This window comes from Hipposideros armiger, unplaced genomic scaffold (assembly GCF_001890085.2).
Source record: "Hipposideros armiger isolate ML-2016 unplaced genomic scaffold, ASM189008v1 scaffold_149, whole genome shotgun sequence".
Classification (NCBI taxonomy): domain Eukaryota; kingdom Metazoa; phylum Chordata; class Mammalia; order Chiroptera; family Hipposideridae; genus Hipposideros; species Hipposideros armiger.
The window spans coordinates 985,467-997,896 of NW_017731499.1; the positions used below are offsets into that span (position 1 = coordinate 985,467).

Sequence of the window (12,430 nt, forward strand, 5' to 3'; positions counted from 1 at the left end):
TCAAGATAAATGACATTTTAATGCAATATTTAAAAGATTCGGATTGGCAAACTGTGACCTGCCGGCGGGCCGCCCTTTCTTTTGTAAATCAAGTTTTGCTAGTAATGATTTTCGGAAACTTTTCAAACCTTCGCACGAGTCACTCAGCATAAAGGCCTCGCTCAGGCGCTCGGTCGGCGCCTACCGGAGACTAGGCCCGACGAGCCGACAGAAAAAGCTCTGAGGTAACTGAACTCCCTGTGCCCCTCAGCCAACTTCCAGCTCGCTGCCTCCCGCCCACTCCACCCAGTCGTCTCTGATTGGGTGGGCTGCCGTAGGTTCGCGCTGCCATTGGCCGGGAGTCCATAGGGGTGGGCTCAGGGAGACTTACCTCAGCGAGCCCCCTCAGGAGAATTATTGTGCGCGGCGGCGGCGGTTTGAAGCGGTTGTGAGCCGAGAAAAGGCCGGTTTCCTGCGGCGCCGCTTGTAGGTACGTTGGCGACGGGCGCGAACGCCGGGCGAGCGGCGACGAACCGGATCCGCGGTTTCGCGGGGGCCGCGCGCTTCTCTGAGAACGCCTCGGAGCGCTGCGCGAGCAGGGGGCGGTTGCGGCAGGGCTGACTGAAAGGCGTCCGCGGAGGCGGTGGAGCACGGAGCTGGCAGGGAAGACGCCCGCGAAGGGCGAAAGGACGCGCCTGACACCCGTTTACCGAGCGGGCCGCGGGGTTAAGTGGGAGTGGTGGATGGCTCCGCGTGGAGCGGTCCCGCGTGGGAGCCTGGGCCGCGGAGGGACACCTACCCGGGGCTTTCTCCCTGCCAAGTAAGTAAACCTTTGGGCTCGACCGGACTATTTTTACGCGTTTACGATGAAATGTAGTCCCCGGCCACAACTTTTGTATTCTGTTGCCAGGTTTCCTTGAGTGGTTTTCATCATAGTTATCTGAAGAATCTGGTGCCAGAACAATTAGCTAGCTGGATTTTAGCAGGTGCCCGGGAGGCGTCCTCCGTATATGCTGTTAGGAAAGTAGGCACTAGAACACCAGGGGTAATACAAAGTTCTGAGTAATGTGCCAAAATGTCTTTTTTAATGAAGGAACGCGAAGCACAACCTTGTAATGTGCACCTGTTGAGCTGCTCAGTATTAACGATGCTGTAATTGAACAATTAAAGCCGAGTACAAACAGATGGTTCTTTGAGACAGAAGCTCATTTTTATAAGTTAGAAAGAAAATCAGAGAGACCGTTTCCTTCGTATCGCCTTATCCCTACCGACTTTCTCCATTGTTGGCAAGTTCAAGAATGTGACCGGTACAGAGGAAGCAATTCTTTGGCTTTGCCTCACAAAAACGTTGCTATACTTGGAAAACTGACTTTTATCCTTCCCGTTACTATGTTGAAGATGAAGTTGCTTGCTTTTATGACAAGCCAGCTTTCACTGTTCTGAAGACTTCTGTATGGCCAAAATCTAGAAAAAGATCATTGTACTGAATAATTCATTTGAAGAATTACATAATATCTACTTAAACAGACTGCTTTTCTAGATTGGGATTTAATGCTCTTTTCATTATGATTTTGTCATATATTCACTTGTAGCCAGTAAATGACGTGCGACATAACTATTTACAAAACAAATGGGGACGAACATTCAAGATAAAGATATCACAGAAAGTTATTGAAAATGCAAACATGAAGCACCTGAATGAAGGACTAATCATACTGAATCCAGCTTTTGTGATGCATGCCATCAAAGTTTATCCTTCAGTTCCGGTTTTGTTTTTTTTTGTTTTTTTTACAAATGTTGAGTCTGACCCTAATCGAATTAATCTACTTAACTCTCAGTCTTATCTGCACATTTGTACAAACCACATCGTAAGATTGACTTCTGCCTCAACAGAAATGCATGAACAGTGTCTTTTTGGAAATGCTTTATGTCTTCTAAAAACTGGTGTATCCAACTACATTTTGAATTTCGGCTCTGCTTCCCTTAGCTTTCACCTCAGCCTTCAATTCCACTGTACTTCCTTGCTACTTAATATCTTTAATTAGGATATGAAAATATTGCATGATCCCTGCACCTTTGCCTGTGTATATCATGTAATTCTCTTATAGTGGGTGTGTCCAAATGTATTTCGTTTGATGTAACCAAATTTTAAGTAATATATTGGATAGTTGTTAAAAATAAACTTTGTAACTTTAAATGCACAGAAGTATTAGTTCCCATTAAATCGAGTGAGATTGTATTAAATATAAAATGCAAAGAGCCATATTCTTCTAATTCTGTCTCATATTCTAACATCGTTTAAATACTTACTCTGTTCTCTGAGGCTTTATTATACCTCAATCCATACCTTTAACATTCATTGCTATAGACTCATGTAACTTCTTATCCCTCTTCAGCTTTACCAGTCTAAGGACAGGAAGATTGTAGTCAGGCAGTATCTAGGCGAAATAACCACCATTCTTTGGGTAGGGGAAATAATCAGATATAATTCGAATTTTTGAAATCCCGATTAAAGTTCTAGGGATTTAAGGGATGCTTATATGCAGATCTTTCTAAATTTAATAATTAATTATATACAGGCACTGTATCTATCTACTAAATGTGGTACCATTAGTATAGCTCTGTGGCTCCACTGTGTATAGTGCTGCTGATACAAAATAACTTGTGGAATGGCTTGGCAAAAATTGCTGAGCCCTGTTCTGGTACTCCTCATTAAGGAAAGAAGAACCTTGTGTGGCTTTCCAGAAGTTCTTTTTTATATTGAGTATTCATTTAGGCAGCACTTAATAAAGCTTCTATATGAACGCCAACTCGCTTAGAATATAAAAAATAAATGAGACATCTCTGTCCTCAAAGCTCATGACTAAAAATATATATTTATAATGGGAAATTTAAGTAAGAAAGTAGTTCTCTTGGAGGAAGGCTATCTTGAAGAGGTGATGATTAAACATGAAGAAGTGGAGAAACAGGGAAAATGTTGATATATGGCAGTTCCGATGAATTTGAAAAAAAAGTGAAGGATAGGCTTAAAGGAAATTAGGAGATAAATTTGATAGGTTCAGGAAAAACAAAATAAAGGAAAGAGAATGCAATCATGATAATCAGTCTAGTTATATAGAGAATATTTGCTTGTAACACTTCATTGATTTAACTGTGATGGAAAGGTGTATGTGTATAAAAAAGGGCTAAATCCTCATTTCTAAGTATAGGAACTTGATAGATAATGGCTAAAATTTGTAACTCAAGAACTACAAGTGTGACCATATTTAAAAATACTGAGATTAAAAAAAAGTTTTAATGAGTTAAAAATTATTGCAACTAGCCATTAAGGAGTGCCGACAAGCAACTACTTATTTCATTATGAGCATTGTATACTTCATTTTATGCTATTATACGGATAAAAATTTTTCAAAGTAAAGGCAATAGTCTCCTAGCACTTAGAAGATGCTGATGCTACTGGTCCATAGACCACCCTTAGAATAGTAAGGATTAGAGCATGTTTATAAGATTGTGCCAGATGGCACTAATTGGTCAACTTTTTTCACTTTGTTAACCTCTGTACCCCTTAAGGTAAACCCTGTCTCTTAATACCTTATCTGATTTCTATTTGTGATGTGAGATTTCTTAAGAGTCTTAAGATCATGGGTTCAAATATTGGCTCTGAACTGTTTCCTTGAACAAGTTATATAGCCTACCGTAGGTTCAAGTTTAGGTTTTTACTTTTTAGAAAAAGTAATGGTAAAAAAAGATTTGGTTCAGTGGATTTAAAAATATATATATATATAACAAGGATTTAGTGTTTATAATGTGTTAAGATACTACCTTAGCAAGAAGCTTTACTAGAGTAGACATTTCATAACGAGGAAAACCAATTCACCACTAAAAATTGACGAGACCCGCTCGTCAACCGAAGCTACCCGAGTGGATTGGGTGGGAGATTAAGAAAAGAAAGACACAGAGACGAAAGCTGGGATCGGGAGGTCCACTGACTGCTGATGGCAGAGCAATGGCCTCATTTACTTTTTGCACAATGCTTATATAGCAGGGAGCAGCTGCAGGGAGGAGTAAGCAGCTGCAGGGGGTCTGTTTATGGGTTAGGCAGTAGCAGGTTACATCCTGTTATTCACTTCTCAGAGGCTCCTGTGGCTTCAGCTGTTCTTTCCTCTTTGCGGGTGGAAGTTCCCTGAACTGTTCCACGGGCTGTGAGGACCCTGTCAGCTCAGCCTGCTCCCACATCCCCTTTCTTATTCGTGTGAAACCGCACATGATTAGTCTAATCTGAGGGACCGGAGACGGGCTCGGATTGTTCTTCCGCAAACTAGAAAGCATAAGATTAGTAGCAAGAGAAGTATAAAACCTGGCAGATACCAAAATGTGTGTTGGAGAAAGTTAAATGGGTTAAAACCCTGGAGGTGTGACAGCACCTCTTGTGCCAGAACTTTTGGATCAGTAAGTTCCAGTTGGCTGTCCTGTATACTGATAATCTCTTGGTGAAATTGTTGAAGGTCGATGCTGAAATCTGAGCTACGCCAGAGGCCCTGGAGGTGATTGCGGATGTTATCCCAATCCCATTGTGTGTTATTGAAACGATGTCTGGTTACGCACACCTTTTGATACTTTGCATGACATTGGAGGGCACGTTGGCGGCTATGGCCTCAACTTCATTTCCTACCTTCACAACAGTGGTTTCTAAGGCATTAAGTCGCAATTCAATTTTTGCATCTATGTTTTCTTGGCTATGAAAGGCTAAAGAAGTATTTTTTGCAAGCTGCTCAACACAATCAGCCGTTTTTATAGTATCTGCCAGAGAGATAGCAGCAGTGACTGCAGTAGCAATGATGGAGATAACTGCTGCGAGGCCGGCTATGACGAGTCCGACTACTCATCATTTTCGGCTAAAGCCATTTTTTATTTCAATAGGGGTTTGGATCCCTGGATCATCATACCAGGGCCCCTCAATAGAGGTGGGAATCATAACATACGGGGGTTGGCGGAGGACTAGGATGGCACGTCCTCTGTCTTTTGGACTAATACAGTTGGTAAGATGGCAATTGTGACAAGAAACAAAGTTAAAGTCAACTATGTTGATTCATAAGTTTCCAACTAGTATGACTTCAGGGGCCTGTACACAAGCGGTGACCGCATATGATGTCCCTACTGGCAGATGTTCTGTTATGGAGGAAGTGTGATTTACATAATTTGAGGTAGCCCATAATCTCCAGATTTCGTTCTGTACCACGTGAGCATCCATGGTAAGGACAGGGGCTATGAATCCTCCTGAGGTCATAAGTTCTTTTTGTTTGTTGACTTGTGTACCAGTGGGACCAATCACTGATGTTGAAGGTGGTGTTCTGTACCTGATGGATGACTGCTATGGGATGAGCACAGTCGGTCTGCTGTACCACTTCATTTAATTCAACATTAGTGCCATTGGCACAGTAGGGTAGTGGTGGGTGCCACATGGGGAGTTCGAGCATGCCTCAGACTGGTCCCGTAATAGATACCTTAGATATGTACCGGTACATCATCTCTGGTCTAGGTAGGTAGGCAGTGTTAGCGCCCCCATTGCTGTTTTGTTGACCTGGCCCAGAAAGAGACACCCTGGTAAGGGGGTTTCGGAGGCACAGAGTGGGTGGACCTGGGACAAGCCCGTATAATTAAAGGCTGTCTGTTGGGGTTCTAAATGTTTGATTTTACCTCCCATGGGATTGGAGTCATTGACCCAGACCATTAACGGCTTATCTTCCCAAGTTACAGGAATAAGTGCTGGGGGATTGGGATAATATATCCAGTAGGTTTCTCCCTGTACTATACTTACCTGGCAAGCCAGGACTGCAAGCATAGCCACAAAAAGCTTATCAGGGGTGACATGTTGTTGACGACGACAGACAATGTTTTCTCCATCATGGACAAGCTTTTTTAGTTGGCCCCAGGTTGGGGCTTTACTCTTCCTCATTCTTTTGGATCGTCGGGTCTGAGGCATGATGATGGAAGGGTTCAACTGGAGTTTCTTCATGGGTGGGATCAGGTCCTTGTGGTCCATGATGTAGTTTCACTAGATGTCCCAGAAGCCAACGAGGACTGTCGGCATCCCTAGAGAAAACACACACACGCGCGCGCGCACGCGCGCGCGCGACCTCTCTCCCATACAAGGACCAGATCCGGTCCTTCCCAGACGCCTGTAAGGGGGTCTTTCCAGCGGATGAGAGCTTCTGCAGTAGGACTGGGTTTCCAGAAATGGTCCGCTGCAGTGTGACCCTGGGCACCATGGATATTTGCAAAAAATTTAGAGTAAAGAGTGCATGGTTTAGTTGTTTATGTATTGAGTACCCATAGTCCCCCCCTTTTTGTTTTATTAATTGATTTTTGAGAGAGCTATGGGCATGTTCAATGATTCCTTTGACCTTGTGGGTTATAAGGGATACCCGTGAGGTGTTGGATCTGAAAGGTGAGGCAAAATTTTTGAATGACCCTGCTGGTATAACCAGGGCTATTGTCAGTTTTTATGACTTTTGGGATGCCCATTATGGCGAATGCCTGGAAACAGTGACTGATGATGTGTTTGGCTCCCTCCCCTGTTCGTGCTGTGGCGAACAGGAAACCAGACTTGGTGTCAATACTTGTGTGGACATAAGGGGTGTTTTTGAAGCTGGGGATGTGGGTGACGTCCATCTGCCAGATGTAGTTAGGGAGTAGTGCTTGGGGGTTTACTCCTAAATGGGGCTCAGGGAGTGGGCTAGAACAACTGGTGCATTGTTTGACTATTTGTCTAGTCTGTTCACGAGTGGTCTTAAATTGATGTCTAAGTGATTGTGCATTCTGATGGTGAAGAGCATGGGAATGTGTGGCCTTTTGTATGGTGTTAGTTGGTGTGGCGAAGAATGTCTGTATTGAGGGACCTGGTAGCTGGTTGGCAGCATCTGTGGCAGCATTGCCTGCAGACAGGGGACCTGGTAGGTCAGAATGGGCTCTAATATGACTGATGTAGAGGGGTGGTTGTCTAGTGAGAATGGTCTGTTTTAATTGGTGGAACATATGGAAAAGCTCTCGTGTGGTGGCTGAGCTGATGTGAGCTATCTCTATGACCTTGCAGATACTGAAGACATAATGACTATCTGTAAAGAGGTTTAAAGGTTGGTGGTGGAAAACTTGTAAAGCCCAGTTAACAGCGGCAAGTTCCACTCGATGAGCTAAAATATGGCCTGTGTGTTAGGTTAAGGTCTGAGTAGGGGTATGGATGGCCACTGTACTGTTACTGGAGCCGTCAGTGAATACCGTGACGGTGCCTGAAATGGGTTGATTTTGTAATACTGATGGGAAAACGAAGAAAGTAGACTAATTTTGTGGCTGCCTGAAGTTTCTCCTGAGTGAGGGGCCATTGGTCAGCCCATACTGGCGTGTCTGTGAGCCATTTGATTTTAAGAAGTTCTAGGAGGGCTGTAGAAGATACCAAGGCCCCTTGGGTAAATCCTGATACCCTAGTCCGAATCTGTGATTCTTTGGGGTATTTTGTATGGGTTCGAGCATGCCTTGTCCTAGGGTCCCTAGGCCCTGTCCTGGAATATATCCCTGGTTGAACATAATATTTGTGGCTGGGGTACTAGGGCTGTAGATCATAACTGACATTTGGCTCAGAATGTCTCGTCCCCAGAGGTTAACTGGGAGGCCCTCAAGGACAAACGGAGAGAAGGTTCCAGAGTGTCCCTCTGAATCTCTCCAAGGGAGTATCTTGGAACTTAGTAAGGGCCCCTTTGCCATTTCTATGCCTTGGAGTCTGGTTAAAACCTCTCGAGTTGGCCAGGAGGATGGCCAGTGTTGTTGGGAGATTACAGATAGATCAGCTCCCGTGTCAATGAGACCTTGGAATAGTTTTCCATCTATTATTAAGTTCAAGGTGGGGCGTTCCCATCCAACTCTCTCTACCCAGAACACGTCTGAGGACCCATAGCCTCGGGAACCCCATATCGGTTAAGAGATGGGCTTGCCTGTTATAGTAGGGATAAGAACTATCTGGGCTGTCCTGTCTGTGGATAGTACCTGAACAGTCTCTTGGGGAGACCCAGCCACAACCTTTATCTCCCCGGTAAAGTCAGAGTCTGTGACTCCAGGAAAAACCTGAAGTCCTTTCGTGGTCCAAGCTACTTCGGCCAAGCAGAAACCCCACTGTGTTTGGCGGTAAAGGGCCATAAACTCTTGTAGAGATGGCCTGAGGACACATATCTGGGGTTAAAATGAATCTGGCGAAGGGACTGAGGTCCAGTCCTGCGCTTCCTGGGGTGGCGCGGTACAATTGTTGTACGGTGCGCCAGGTTGGCCGCTCAACGTCACCGGGGGTGTTACTGGCAGGGCCCCCATTATTTGGCGGGGCCGGGGCTGGCCCCGCACTGGGTTTCCCAAGATTGGCTGTCTATTGACATCCAATTGGGATCGACACTCGTTTGCCCAATGTTTTTCGTGCCGGCATCTGGGGCAGATCCCAGGGGTGTTGCCGGGCGGGTTTACTTGTCTGGCCGCCATAGGCCTTCCCTGGGGAGCTCCAGAAAGGCACTCCCTGGCGAAATGGCCTATGTGTCCGCAAGAGTAACAACTTTCTTCTTTGCGGTTTCGATCTCTCTTTTGTTGGAGACTTGCCTGGGAGGGTGGCAGGTTTAAAGCCTTTTGCAGCACCATGGCAAGGGCGTTGCCTCGGGATGTAAGACAGACCTATGTCAGTGCAGAGACAGATGAAGTCTGACAAGGTTCCCTTTTTTCTATATGGCTGAATTAGAGACTAACAGGTAGGATTGGCGTTTTCAAATGCTAGTTGCTTAGTGAGAATCTGTCCGGCCTCTTGGTTGCTAACAATCCCGACCTATAGCCTGTAAGAGCCTGGAGATGAAATCCTGATATGACTCGTCCGGGCCCTACCTAACATTGGACAGAGCCTCTGTTTTTACTCTTGCAGTGGGCAGCACCCTCCAGGCCTTAGTGCCACAGAGCTTAATCTGCTAGTATGCCTGTAAGGTGTATCCAAGTTGGTTTAAATTGCCTAGAAATTGCCCTTCACTTGTAAGCATGTCTATTGTTATGGGAACCTGGTGTGCGGCATTTCACTCCACTTGTTGCTGACATTGATCATAGAAGTCAGACTTCCAAAGTAGGTAGTCCCCCGCTTTGAGGCATGCTTTAGCTACTGTCTTCCAATCATGGGGGTTGAGTGCCTCTGTATTGATAGTCTCAAGCAGCACCAAGGTGAAAGGGGCGGTCGGGCCATACTGGGTGACCGCCGCCTTTAACTCCTTGAGCGTCTTAAAAGGGATAGCGGTATGCTTTCTAACTACCTGTCCCTGAATATTGCGTTCAGTTACGGGGAAGCAAAACTGTTGAAAACCTCCGACATCCTCACTCCGCTCTATGGCTTGCTTATGCCCTCTGGGTTAGGCTGGACTCTTGGAACACGCCTTTAGGGCGTGACGGTTTTAAGTGCGATGGGCAAGGAGGTGGCGGCTGTGCCCTGGGAGAAGGTTCTTTCCATGGGGCAGAGGGTTCTCGCCCAGACTGGTGACTGGCCCAGGCGGTGAGAACCGATGCCGTATCTGGGGGGGAGGGGGGGATCGGGACCACCCTCATCATCCGTATAAAAAGAATCCTCTTGATCCGGGTTATAACATTGTTCTTCCTTGCCAACTCCTGAGAGTACTCAGGTGGCAAGGGCTCTTCAGATCCCCGAACCGCCCCCAACTCTTTCTCTGTAGGGTGTTTGTTGAGCCTCGTACCCTTCAAGGGTACTTTTGAGATTTTCTGCCACAGTCTGAGGCTGCCTTTCTGGGAGACATGAGCTCTCTGGCCTGGGGTCGAGACTATCTCTAACCAGCCCCCAAAAGGTAAATGTCTCTACGGGAATGTTCTCCGGGCCTTCGGCCGTGAATTGTTTGTATAGCTGTTCTCCGATTCTTTGCCATGTGTCGGAATTGATGGTGCCCTCCTCGGGGAAGCAAGAACAGGTGTCCTGTACATACGCAGGAAATTTTTCTAGCCGACGCGTTTTTAACGCTGCTACTGTGGGCATGAAGCATGGCCTTAAGCATTTGCATAAAAAGCTGGCCGTCCTTTGACCCTGTCTGTCCCATGTTTTACTCCCGACTGTGTTGCTCTGTTACCTTCTCTATAGCGGTGTGCACCTTGCCACAAAGGGAGTCTCCTCACTTTACGTTTTCTGTCAATCCATAGTTAGGTCCCTGTTCAGGCACCATTTGATGAGACCCACTCGTCAACCGAAGCTACCCAAGTGGATTGGGTGGGACATTAAAAGAAAGACACAGAGACGAAAGCTGGGATCGGGAGGTCCACTGAACGCTGATGGCGGAGCAATGGCCTCGTTTGTTTTTTGCACAATGCTTATATAGCAATAAGCAGCTGCAGGGAGCAGTAAGCAGCTGCCGGGGGTCTGTTTATCGGGTTAGGCAGTAGCAGGTTACATCCTGGTATTCACTTCTCAGAGGCTTCTGCGGCTTCAGCTGGCTTCTGCGGCTTCAGCTGTTCTTTCCTCTTTGGGGGTGGAACGTTCCCTGAACTGTTCCACAGGCTGTGAGGACCCTGTCAGCTCACAGCCTGCTCTCCACAAAGAACAGAGAAAATGAACTCAGTATGTACTCATAGCTTCAAGCTGTATAAAGAAACAAATATCCATTGATTGAATTAAAAGAAGCAGACAAATCTACAATCATAGTGGGCCACTCTCAACATACCTGTTTAATAGCTGGAAGACTGTGAACAGCACAACTAAGAAACATGAGCTTAGTTGTTCAAATTTGATACATGATCTGTACAAGTACATGAAGCTTTTGGAAAAATTGACCATGAAGCAAACCTCAACAAATACTACAGAATTGAGATCAGAGGATGGATAGTCTCTGATTATAGTGGAATTAAGCTAACTTTCAACAACAAAAAATAGGAAATCAGCAGTTGCCTGGATATTAATATATTGGGTTGTCGGAAAAGTCATAATGCATTTTTGCAACAAAAAACATAGAAAAAGTACATCATGACTTTTCCGATAACCCAATATTTCTCTTTTTTTTAAAGATTTTATTGGGGAATCGGGGAAGCAGAACAGACAAGTTGCTGTCCTTTTGTTCTTCAGTCTAGTTGTGAGGGCGTCACTTCACTGGCCCATGTTGGTATTATCATTGTGCTCTTTCCAGGTGAGGGAGATCGGTCGCCAGCCTCTGGACGGCCGCTCACAGCGGCTCTTGGCAGCTCACGCCGGCTGCCAGCCACTCACAGTAGCTTATGGCAGCCCACGGCAGCAGGGACTGCAGCCTATGCCATTGTCAGCGACTCACGGCAGCCCAGCACCAGGTTGAGCTGCTGTTCACCATCTTAGCTGTAGAGGGCGCAGCATCGCTGGCCCTCATTTGGGATCCGAACCGGGGCCCTGCTGCTCAGAGCTGGTGTCCCAAGCCAGCTCTTTACCAACACGCCACTCGGCCGGCCCCAACCCAATATTTCTAAATAATCCACAAATCATAGAAGAAATTACAGTGGAATTTAGAAAATACTTTGAACCAAGTGATAATTAAGATAAGGTTTATCAAAATTTGTGGGATTCACCTATAGCAGGACTTAGAGGAAAATTTATAGCTTTAAATGCAAAGTTAGAAAAAGTCCTGAAAATTAAACAGAGTTTTCATCTCAAGCTGGAACAAGACAACAAACCAAGCCCAAAGAAAATGGAATTATAGTACTAACAGGAAATGATGAAATGGAACTCTATATACAATAGAAAGTCAGTAACACGAAAAGTCAGTGCTTTGAAAGTATTGATTTAAATGGGTAAATTTCTAGTAAGAATGATCAAGAAAAAGGAAAACTCATCATTAATATCAAGAATAAAAAGACAGCACTAAGATGTTTCAGACATTACAAATATTATGAAGAACTTGATCAATTTGAATTTCTGTTGAAAAATCTGAAACTGTCAAAATGGTAAAACAACTAAAATTCATAGAAAACGACATACAAAATATGAATGTTTCTGAATCTGTTTTTTAAAATTTAATCATAATTGAAAGCCTTTATCGCTAAGTTAATTCCAAGCCCAGATGGCAATTTGAGGAATTATTTCTAACATTTAAGGAAGAAGTAATACCATTTGCAAATACAGTCTCTTCAGAGAACAGAAAAAGACTTTCCATTTTGTTTTATAAAGCCGGCATAATCTTGATAACAAAACATGATAAAGGAAATTTACAGACTCATCTCTCATATCGCTGATATAAAAATCCTAAACAAAATTAGCAAATTTAATCCAGGAACATGGGGGGTGAGGAAAGGCATAGCATGACTGAGTTTTATTCCAGGAATAAGCTAAAATTAATACTTTAAAAGATCAATCATTGTGATACAAATTCATTGAAAAAAATGAGTTCACTGTCATGAGTTGTTTAACCATGGGATATGCTCTGAG

General features: G+C 44.7%; 1 protein-coding gene across 1 annotated transcript in view; it reads left to right on the top strand.

Annotated features, from left to right (window-relative positions):
* The first annotated feature begins 385 nt into the window (after positions 1 to 385).
* Positions 386 to 12,430, top strand: part of ATF7IP2 (activating transcription factor 7 interacting protein 2) — a 73,956-nt gene continuing 61,911 nt past the window's right edge. Inside the window, exon 1 of the mRNA XM_019650879.1 lies at positions 386 to 799. The gene's annotated coding sequence lies outside the window, so the exon portion shown is untranslated. The remainder of the gene's footprint in view (positions 800 to 12,430) is intronic.